Consider the following 12,155-nt stretch of genomic DNA (forward strand, 5'->3'; position numbering starts at 1 on the left):
CACGAGTGGTGGTATCTCTTGGACACAACCTTATCACTACATATGAGGAGTTTACTAACAAGCTGATTGAAAGGTTTGATGTCAAAGATCCTAAGGTGAGTTTCTGTGAATTGGCACAACTAAAACATCATGGTTCCCTTGATGCTTATATGAATGACTTCCAACAGTTATCGGTCATGGTTCATAATGTCAGTGAAAGAAGATTGGTGGTCTTATTCATGGAAGGATTGATGGAGCCATTGAAGGGTTGGTTGAAAGGTTTCAATCCTCCCTTACTACAAGAAGCAATGAAGAAGGCACAAAGCATGGAGTTCACTGCTCCTACCAGCAAGTTTACATCAAAGGGAACATTTTCCAATCGTGACAACAAAATGTTTCCTAAGAAGGAGGACAAAGCTAAAGGTAAGTGTACTTTTTCGTTTGACCATGAGACTCTTAATGATTTAAGGTAGAGGAAACTATGCTTCTATTGTAAGGGACCATATGATATTAACCATGACTGCCCTATGAAACCTAAGGGTAAGTCAAATTGTGCAATGTGGGCACTAATTGAAGATTTTGATTTAGACCAGCAATCAAAAATTAATGATTTAGAATCAAAAAAATCATAACATGATGAAGAATTAGAGGAAGAAGTGACGCTTAAAGAGGCTCATCTCATAAGTATTTAGTGAGAAGGGTCTTTTAGGATGTGAGGGGTTCTTGCTAGTCAAAAGATTATTACCCTTCTTGATACGGGTGCGACACACAATTTCATCAATGTTAGGCTTGTTAAGAGGTGTGGTATACACACTGAGGAGTTTGAGGGAATTCAAGTTAAGGTTTCTGATGGTTACACTCTTAGGTGTGACAAGATGATTTCAACTTTTCCCATGCACTTGAATAATTATGAGTTCAAGGTAGATTTTTATGCGGTGAACATGGGAGACACGGATATGGTTTTGGGAATGACATGGTTACATGACATAGGAATATTCACCCTCAACCTTCGTGAGATGGAAATGAGATTTGAGATGGATGAAAAAACTCTGGTGTTGAAAGCACTCAAAGACACCAGTTGCAAGAATATCTCTATCAGGAAAATAGAATGTCTCTTGCGTCATGACATGGTTGAGTGGGTAGCAGGTTGTGCTTTGAAGCCAACATAGGTAGAGCAGCAAAAACTTGTATATCCTCCTGATATACAAGAGTTGAGGATCAAGCATGATAAGGTCTTTAGTGAGATTCCACCCAGTAGACCTCCAGATAGAGGGATAGAACACATCATCAAATTGGAGGAGGGTGTTAAGCCTGTGGTAGTCACTCCCTACAGGCACCCTAAGCGGCTCAAATATGAGATAGAAAAAACTATCAAGGAGTTGCTAGCTATGGGGCATATTAGACCAAGCAAGTCACCTTTTCCTTCATCAGTGGTATTGGTTAAAAAAAGGATGGTGCTAAGGATGTGTATTGATTATAGAATGCTTAACAAGAGAACAATCAAAAGCAAATATACCATTCCAAGGATTGATGAGTTGATTGATTAATTGCATGGTGTCAAGTACTTCTCCAAAATTGATCTGAGATTGGGTTACCACCAAATTCATGTGAGGGAAGAAGATATTGAGAAGACACCTTTTCATTGCCACTGTGGGCATTTTGAGTTTGTGGTTATGTCATTTAGGCTAACTAATGCCCTGCTACATTCTAGTCTACTATGAATAGGGTATTTCATTCATAGTTGAGGTGATTTGTGTTAGTCTTCTTTGATGATATCTTGGTTTATAGCAGGACATGGGAATAGCATCTTGCACATCTTGGCATAGTTTTGGGTATTCTTGGTAACGAATCTCTATATGCCAAGGAATATAAATGTGAATTGGGCATGACAAAATTATTATATTTGGGTCACATCATCAGTGCAGAAGGAGTTCAGATGCATTCGAATAAGGTCAAGGAAATTATTGAGTGGCCTACTTCGATGAATCTAACACGACTTAGAGGATTTTTGGGCTTATGTGGATTCTATCACAGATTTGTCAATGGGTATTCTCGCCATGCAGCACCACTTATAGATTTGACCAAGAAAGGGGCTTTTGTTTAGACTTGTGAGGCACAGGAATGCTTTGAGATGTTCAAATGATTTATGACTACTTGCCCAATGCTTGCATTTCCTGATTTCACTAAACCCTTTGAGTTGTAGTGTAACGCTTTAGGTGAGGGAATTGGAGTTGTCCTTATACAAGACAAACATCCAATTGCATATGAGAGCAGGAAGCTAAGAGGTCCTAAGAGGAGCTACAGTATATACGACAAGGAAATGTTGGCCATTATGCATGCATTGGCCAAGTTTAGGCAATACTTAGTGGGCAGTAAGTTCATTGTAAAAATAGGCTATAATAGCTTGAGACATTTCCTTGGGCAGTGGGATCTTAATGACCATCAGCAGAAGTGGGTAAGCAAGTTGCAATCTTATGACTTTGAGACTTCTTTTGTCAAAGGTTCACAAAATATAGTTGCTAATGCCTTGTCTCATTGACCACATTTGAGTTCTATGGCTAAGGTTTCAGAGGGTTAGAGTCATTTGATTATGGCAGAATATGCTAAGGATTCTTGGGCTTCAGGTATTATTGACGGGTCACAGCAGGATGATAGGTACACAGTGGTGAATGATCTTATCATTTACAAGGGAAGGATCTTCTTGACTCCTGGATCAGAAGTAAAGAACATAGTATTGAGGTTCTTTCATGATTCACCATTAGCAGGCCATCCTGGGTATTTTAAAACCTATCAATAGGTTTGGGAGAGGTTCACTTGGAAGGGACTAAAATCTTATGTTCTACAATATGTTAGGGAGTGTGTTGTTTGTCAGCAGAACAAACTGGACCATACATATCCTGTTGGTTTATTATAGCCACTTCCAATTCTAAATAGGAAGTGGGAATGTGTATCCATGGACTTCATCACAGGGTTGCCAAAAGCGCAAGGTAAGGATTGCGTATATGTGGTGGTTGATCGCTTAACCAAGTTTGCACATTTCTTTCTAGTCACTATTTCATATTTAGCCACACAGGTTGCCAAACTATTTTTTCATGAGGTGTTTAGATTGTATGTATTACCATGAAACATTATTAGTGACCGTGACAGTCATTTTATGAGCAATTTATGGCAGGAGCTTTTTAGATTGCGTGGGACCGAGCTTTCTTTGAGTACTAATTACCACCCTCAGACAGATGAACAGATGGAGATAGTCAACAAATGGGTGGAAGGGTACCTCAAAAATTATATTGTTGGGTAGTGAAAAGGGTGAGTTAAGTGGATATATCTTTGTGAGTACTACTACAATACCACTTACCATCTTTCTATTCATATGACACCATTCATGCCCTTGTATGGTTATGAGGCTCCTAGCTTTCTTGATTTTTTGATGAGTGATAGTAGAGTGCCTAGTGCTGGAGACATGTTACAAGAAAATCAGGATATCATGGGGGCTCTTCGTGAAAACATCCAGAAGGCACAAAACCAAATAAAATAGTATGTAGATCAGAAGAGAGTGGAATGCTCTTTTGAGGTTGGGGACATGGTGTATTTGATGTTGCAAACCTATAGACAGTCTACTCTCAAGAAGAGTGGTGCAGAGAAGCTTAAGCTATGATACTATGGACTGTTACAAGTCATTAGGCATGTGGGTGAGGTGGCTTATGAGCTAGAGTTGCTGGTGGACAAAAAAATGCACAGTATTTTCCATGTATCACACCTCAAGAAGGCATTGGGACATCATGTGGTTCCTTCTATGGTTCTACCACCCTTAGATGATGAGGGTAAGTTGATTTTGATACCAAAGGCTATATTAGATTTTAGAGAGAAGCAGTTGAGAAGCTGTGTCATTAGAGAATATTTGATTAAATGGAAGGACCTACCTATTGAGGATGCTACATGGGAGAGTGAAGAGATTCTACAACATCCAGAGTTGAGATTGCTTGGGGACAAGCAATTTCCAGAGTGGTGGACTGTAATGTCCCCATCTTTTTAGCCTCTCAATGGAGTTCTTAGCCTTTCATTATTTGAAGGCTAAGTGGAGAAATAAGGTGAAATAATTAAATTTATTTCTTATAAAATCATTAAATGATTTAAAAATTAAAAGGTGACTTTATATTTAATTAATTCAATTAAAAAGTGACTAAAATGAATATTAAATCATAAGTCACTAAAATAATATTATATTATATAGAAAAGGGAATCTTCTAGAAGCACAACCAATTATTGTTGGAAAGGAGGAAGCTTCTAAAAAAGTGCAATAAAATAATATTTTATGTTCTTCTAGAAGGGGTGAAGGAATAGAATAAATAGGGGATAGAGCCTCATTGTAGGGCATCCAAATTTGATATTGACATTTGCTTGTGCACTTGTGGAGCCAAGGGTTTCTATAGGACATTTCAATCATTGAGAATGGTAGCTCTCTTTCATTGGCAACTTTGAGGTTGTGAAACTATCAGCTGATATTGTTGCATTTGTTGGAGGTGATATTTTAGTCATCTTGTTGAAGCTTATTGAGTTTTTGCAGCAATTCATGAAGAAGATACACTTCAGATTTAAGGGTCATTCTATGCCCTCATTTTATCTGCACTTTGGAAGGAGTTAAGCAATGAATTCAGAGGCATATTAGGAAGTTCATACCCATCTGCTATAGTACCATCGTTGCAGGAATCATGAATAGTATTATCGCTACAGTAGTTGTGAATAGTATAGCTACAGTGCTATGAACAATACTACTACAATGCATGACTGATTCTGATCAATTTTAAAGTTTCCTACCAATCTTAGGTTCCCTCATTTTATCTTCATGTTTATGCATTATGTAAAAATACATCTACATGGTTCTTTATGGGCAGTCTAGTTTGATTGTTGAAGGCAATGTAACTTGATTTTATATCAGAAAAATATCAATTTTAAAGTTTGAAATATAATGTTAGTTTGCATGCCAACTGTATGACAAAATGTCACTTGGTTGTAAGCGTTAACTTGCATTGAATAGATGTCATATATTGCATCAAGTAAAAATTAAAAAAGAGAGTTACATTTCATGTTAGGTGTAGACTAAGTGGAAGAGAAGTCATTTTTCAGTCATCCTATGATATTAGAAGTCATCTTTCTTATTTTGAAACAAACTGAAAATAAAATCAATCATATATCCCTTTGTTGTACAAGTGTTTGACAAAATTTCTAAAAGCAAATATAGCAAGTTTCAATCAGATTTGGACAGGGATATTACAAATTCCAACTGATAAAGGTGGTTGTGAATATTGGGATTCAAAAGTTGCATTATGCAACATTCAGAACTTTTTGCAAAAGTTGTCAAATTTCTCCAAACTCTACCAAACTTTAATCCTAGGCTCTACCTAGGTATTTAGGAAGGTTTTTATCATAAAATAATCATTATTTAACCTTCTATACTATTTGATCCCCATTCTACCTATAAGTTGCTCATAAAATGACTAAGGTAGATAATTAGGTTTATAACACACCTAATGTCTCCTTGCCTTACAATGTGGACATTATTTCTAGCATTGGATTCTAGATCCAATTACTATCCTAACCATTTTTCCTTTGATCCTTCTAATGTTCTTGCAATGGTTGATATTGGAGGTTCTCCTACACCACTAAAGACTCTAATAGTAGAGATGAAGATGAAATGGTTTGCATTGCCATTAAAGATGAATTAGATGGTGAAAATGATAAGATGCTCCTCATTTCTCATATTAGAAAGAATTACACATGGATTATTGATATTGGTTGTTCTCATCACATGACTACTGATGTATCAAAATTTTAGCTCTTGGAACACTATAATGGTGAGAGTGTCAGATTTAGAAATGATGAACCTTGTTATGTAAAAGGAAAAGGTTGCATTAAATTGACTAATGAACTCAGATGTGACAATGCTTACTGGGTTGGAGGACTAAAACACAATCTACTTAATGTGGCACAGTTGAACAACATTGAATTCAAGGTAGAATTCATGAATGGAAAGGCCAAGCTATTGGATGGGGAAGGAAATCTAGTTAGGATTACCAATCAGAAAAAAGGTAATTTGTTTTACCTGGACTTCACTGAATTTACATGTTTTCTAGCTCTTATAGAGAAACCCGAGTCACAGACTATGGCAACCAAGTCTTAGATAGAGGAGATCGAGTTGCAGTCAGAAGATGTTGAGTTATAGTCAGAGGAGATATTGAAGTAATTTGGAATGGATAATTCTAGACTAGTTGGAACGCCTATGTGTACTGGAAATAAGATTTCCAAAAGTGATGACTCCAAAGAGGTAGATCAGACCACATATAGATCAATAATTGGAAAACTTCAATATGTGGTACACACAAGACCTAATATTGCATTAGCAGTTGGTATGGTGGAAAGATTTTTTGCTAATCCAAAGGAAAATCATATGATCACAATAAAAAGAGTTATGAGGTATCTAAAAAGTACTGAAGATTATGTTTTTTTGATGGGGACACAACCCAACAATAGAATAGACACCATAGAAAGGGGAAATTATATTAACTGAGAAAATAAGCTAGTACAAACAGTGCAGAGAAAAGAAACTTCAAAACATGCCCTACGGGCTACAATAGCATAAATCTGGAGAATATTTCTCCTTTTAGCACCTCCTCTCAAGCTCCAACCCGAACTGCCTTTTACAATGCCAAAAATCTCCTTAAATAGACCTCGGAGGGTTAAGGACTAGGAGTACATTCTAGAAAGTGCTAGTAGGCATCCACTGACAAAATAGAAGGTTCCAGAAGCCACGTTAGAAGTCGGTGCAAATCTAGAAGAATCCAGAAACGGTAACTGAACTTCCGGAAGGCATAACTTTTGAACCGTAGCTCCGATTAACGAACCGTTTACATTTTCGGAAAGCTCTCGAAGCGCTCTATAGCCCTATGGACGAGCTTTGCTCGTCCCCCATTTTTTGACCCTTTTCGAGGTCATTTAATGCCCCAAACCTGACTTTGAAGCATTCTTAGGAGGTCTCCAAAACCCGAAAAACTGCAATAACTTTCAAACCGTGGGGCCTTTTGACCTGATTCTTTTTCTGGAATGCTCTAAATCTCAATTACATTCATCTGGCCAAGTCACACCTTCTAGGTCACCAAAAAGGTGGCCAAATTGCATGCTCCTATTTTTTCGAGATTTTCAAATGCACTGATAGTTGAACTATGAGAGTTGGAACCTTTATTTGAGCCAAATGGGTATCCAAAAATGTAAAGACATGAAACAGAAACTAAGTCTAAGTACATATTTTTTGGGTGACACAGGATTGCCCTTATACCTCTGGATGCTCCTGCATCATTTTTGGTATAAGAAAGGAGACAACTTTGAATTGAAATCCTTGATGTTGATTGGGCAAGAAGTATTGATGATAGGAAAAGCACTAGTGGTGGAGCACTCTTTTTTGGAAAAAGGCTATTGTCTTGGACAAGCAAGAAATAGAATTGCATCTCTCTGTCTACAACAGAAGCAAAATATGTTGTAGCATCAGTTAATTCTTCCAACATCATTTGGTCGAAACAACTATTGTCAGGTATGAAGGAAGAAATCAAGGATCCAATTCTTATCTTCTGTGATAACACCAAGAATCCAGTGATGCATACCAAGACAAAGTATATTGCAATAAAGTATCATTTTCTGAGAGAATTAGTGCAAGACAAAGAGGTTAGATTGGAATATGTGAATACAAATAAATAAATTGTAGACATATTCACCAAGCCATTACCCAAGGATGCATTTTTGTATCTAAGAGGTAAGCTAGGGGTCATTCCCCTATCTGAAGCTCACTAAACAATGTTTAATGATGCATCAACCAAGTATTTTGAAGATCAGTCAGGTTGATGTAGTATTTTTAGAGTAGATTGCATATGAATCAGTACATTAGGTACATGGAAAATACATTGATTGTTGTCTTCGGCATGAGATGTCAAAGAGGGAGAGTTTTTTATCAGAGGGAGAGATTGATGTCAGAGGGAGTTCTCATGGATGAGAATTAGAATGAAACTAAGGATATTATCCTACTTTTGTTTTGCTCTAAAATTTCTTTATATTATGACATGTTGTGTTGTCATCAATACCAAACAGGGAGATTGTTGAAAACAATTATTCAATTGTATGTATTTGATGTTACACAAAATGTCAAGTCTTTACCAAGCAGTCAATGATAGCCGAGCTCACTCAAGCATTGAAGGAAGTTTCATGTATATGCCAAGTGTTCAATTATAACCAAGTTAAGTGACAATATTTTTCAAGCTCATTCGATTAATGAAGTGAAGTCAGTATTGACTGAGTTGGGTTGGTTAACATTAGAGCTTTTTTTCTAACCAAGTTGGGTCGGTTAATGAAGGGATCCTCTATGTTGATCGAGTACCAAATTTTGTATTAGTTTACTATTGGCATATTAAGTTTGATAAATTTATTGGTTCATACAAGCCAAGGGATGAAAATTATTTTATTAAAATAGTATTCAAGTTGTCTTGAAAAAGTGAAATATCATATATATGAAAGGTCAAGTTGAGGATTGAAATGTGAAATTAAAAAGATAAATTAAGGAAGTGAATTTGAAGGATATCTGTAAAAGGCAGAGCATCCGAGTGGACCAAGCTGCAAAGAACATTTTGATCAAGGAGGATCAAGTAATCAAGCCAAAACTGATATTTGAATTAGCAAAGTTAGTTCAATTAGAAATCAGTTCAAGACATTGTTACTCTCCAACAATTGTAGTAGTGAATCAAATATCCTAAAAAAGTTAGCCTAACAGCTATTCAACAAATTCTCTAACAAGGTGGCATTTCTAGATTGAAGTTTTTGAAGACCTCCAACAATGCCACTCTTAATAGGGTGAATTAAATCTTCTAATAGGGTCACACCTAATAGTGTATTTTGTAAGCTTTAATAGGGTTTGCTCCTAACGAGGCTCACTTCAAAAGAGTGAAAAACAATAACTAGTTGTAATTGGTGATTTTCCCAAATTGGTTTTCCACGTTAAATCTTGGTGTCTCTTGTGTTCATGTTATTTCCTTTATGTTTTTGCAACTAAGTTAATAAACGATAATCACATTAATATCTTAAGATCTAAGTATATTTAGTGTTAACCAAGTTACAACAATATATTCAATGTTAATCGAGTTACAATAGAATATTCAGTGTTAACCGAGTTATAGCAGGATTTGGTTTTATATTATGTTGACATCTTAAAAGGGATTTTGGATTTGTTTTTGTAGTAACTGATTCACCCCTCCCCTCTCAGTTACTCCTTTCCATTTCTAATAATTGTCACATCTTTTCCAAATTGTTTTTTAATTCTTCTTCAAGCATCTTGATATCTTCTTCTATTAAAAACTCTAATTTGAGTTCTTCAAGGAAGGCTATAATTTGAATTTTCCATGAAGAGAATTTTGCAACTCCTTCCAATCTATCTTATACTTTGATTTCATTCACCATTAAGATTTAGGTAGAGTTTGATTTCTATAAGGCGAGGAACAAATCTGAGTATTGATTTCTATAAGACAAAGAACAAAATTGAATACTAGTTTTTCTCTAGTTAAGCTCTGATACCATGTTATTTCTAGATCTTTTCTAGAGAATAAATCTTAACACTTATAGTTAGTCTTGAACAACTGAAGAGTAGTTAGTAATATCTTATTTATGAATGTTCTTGATTCCTTTTAATAATTTTACTTTGCTGATAATCTAGATTAGATGTTGTCTAATTTCTTTGTTGTTATTGAAGACTGATGTAGAACTGACTAAATGACTTTATGAAATCGATGATTATTGGAAGAGATACAAAGCCAATGTAATTGATGGTATTCTCCCACAATCATCAAAGAGTATTTGTATTATTGTTGGGGTTTGCAATCATGAATGGTTGTGACTCTCCTTTGGCACTTTCCGTGGGGATTCACACCCATGCATGATCATCGCTCCTTTCAAACACAATCCCTATACTTACTGATTTGTATTATGCATTGATTCAAAAAAAATTGATGCATATTAGTTATGAATGCATGTAATGTATAATGTGATAGATACTTATATATATGTATGTATGTATGTATGTATGTGTCAAAATCACACTTATATATATGTTCATCCATCATTATTAAATTCATGTTCATGATAAGAATACTTCAATCTGAATGAAGCTACATTCTTAACATCAGATTCACAAGATTAAGCAAGGGAGTTATGTTCTAATTGAGTTACAACCTAGTTGTAGCCGAGCTATGAAACATCTTTGAGCAAGGTCAAGTTAGAATTCAGTTCTGATCGGGTTGTTTTATAATCAGTTCATGTCGAGCTTATAATTCAAAGACCTTGCTGATTTTCCTCACCTACCACTGTACAATGTATTAATGAGGCCCTAAAATTTTGAAATTTATCAGAAAAGGAAAAATTGAGGGTATATTCTTTACCTTACATTTAGAATTTAGAGCGATTTTGAGCCCCTGAGCAATCAAGAGTGAAGTGTTATTGGAAGCAAAGTTGCAAAGAAGGTTATCAACTATTGTGAATTCTTCTTTTACCAAGCATTATGGCGTCCAACTTGATTTCAAAAGTGAAGAAGGGTTTTGAGATGTTGAAGAATACAGTTTGTAAGGCACCTTCATTCAAGATCTACCTTGCAATTGCTGAGCAAAAAGATCCATTAGGAGCCCACTATGTTATTCCTTCTAAGGTACTATTGATAAATGACATAAGATCATTCTATCATTGTAGAATTTAGGAGTTAGGTTCATTTGAGATGAATGAAGCATAAAATGCACTGTGCAAGAATGAAGTGTTGAAGCTTGAGCATAAACATCTGGAAGTCAAGGGTTTGACACATGCCCTATACATGTCACAGCATTTCCAAGTAAAATTGATTAGATACATTCTTAGTAGGGTTCATGACATGTCCTTCTAGCTTGAGAAACCTGTGAAGATTACTAAGAAGATGATTCACCAAGTTATGGGCTACCCAATGTTGGACAAACCCAAGACAACTGAAAACCCTAGTTTGTGGTGAGCTTGCTAAGAAAACCCTAGCAGAATTGGATGACAAGGGAATGAAATTAAACAACGTAATTGACATTGAGATCACATTTTGGATTCAAGTCATAAATCACAAGATCTATAGTTCAAGTAGGCCGAACAATGTTCCCTATGAAGCAATTGACTTGACATTTAAAGTGGTGAAGAACGACTTATCCTTCGACCTTACGGGGCTATAATTGAGCTAACTAGGAAAAAACATGGAAAGCATCTAGGCATCAAAGATGAATGTGTGTAAGTTTGGCTCTCTTCTTGTATGTTTATTTTTCTATGTGAAAATTTTATTTCCATCTAAGGGTAATGTGGTCTGGAGTAAGGATATACTAAATCAATATTTTCATAAATGAATTGAGAGAAAATTTTGATAGTATAATGGATGCATACTTTGATAATTTCAAAGAAAAGATGTAGAATAGGTATAGAATTCCTCAACAACTAGTTGAGAAATATGAGCAAGACATTTGTTTCCTAGTTGACTTTGATAACACTCACATTCAAGTAGTCATACCTAGGACTGCATGGGTAAAACCCTTGGGGTATGAGGTGAACATCAATGACACCAAGGACATCATTAAGGCTCTTCTGAATGAGCTAGCTAACTCCAAAGAAACATATTTTGGAACATATGAAGAGGAAAAAACCAAGATATCTATAGAAATAAATATTCCTCAAGTTTTGAAGAGAATGGAAACCATCAAGAAGAAATTGGAAAAGAAGGATGACCCTCTTATGTTCACTAAGGTTGAAGAAGAAGATGAGGAAGAACAAGAATAGGAAGAACAAGAAGAAGAAAAAGAAGAGGAAGAAGAACCTCCAAAGAAAAAGGAGAAAGTGATCATAACAGCACCAAAGAAAGCTATGCCTAAGAAAGTAGCTACCCTTGTGGTCACTATTGCAAGAAAGTCAAAAATGAAATTTGTTACAGTGATAAAGTTTTGTCTTATTGATTAAATCATATTGATTTATATTGATTTAATTATTAAGTCACGTATCATCTCTAGTTTAATTAAGCTAAACTTTGGACATATAATAATTAATTATTTTATTAATTATTATCATGCAACCTACCTGTTAGTGTTTTGATCTTCTTT

Source organism: Cupressus sempervirens, chromosome 3 (assembly GCF_028749045.1).
Source record: "Cupressus sempervirens isolate cs-2001-9-10 chromosome 3, ASM2874904v1, whole genome shotgun sequence".
In the NCBI taxonomy this organism is placed as follows: Eukaryota; Viridiplantae; Streptophyta; class Pinopsida; order Cupressales; family Cupressaceae; genus Cupressus; species Cupressus sempervirens.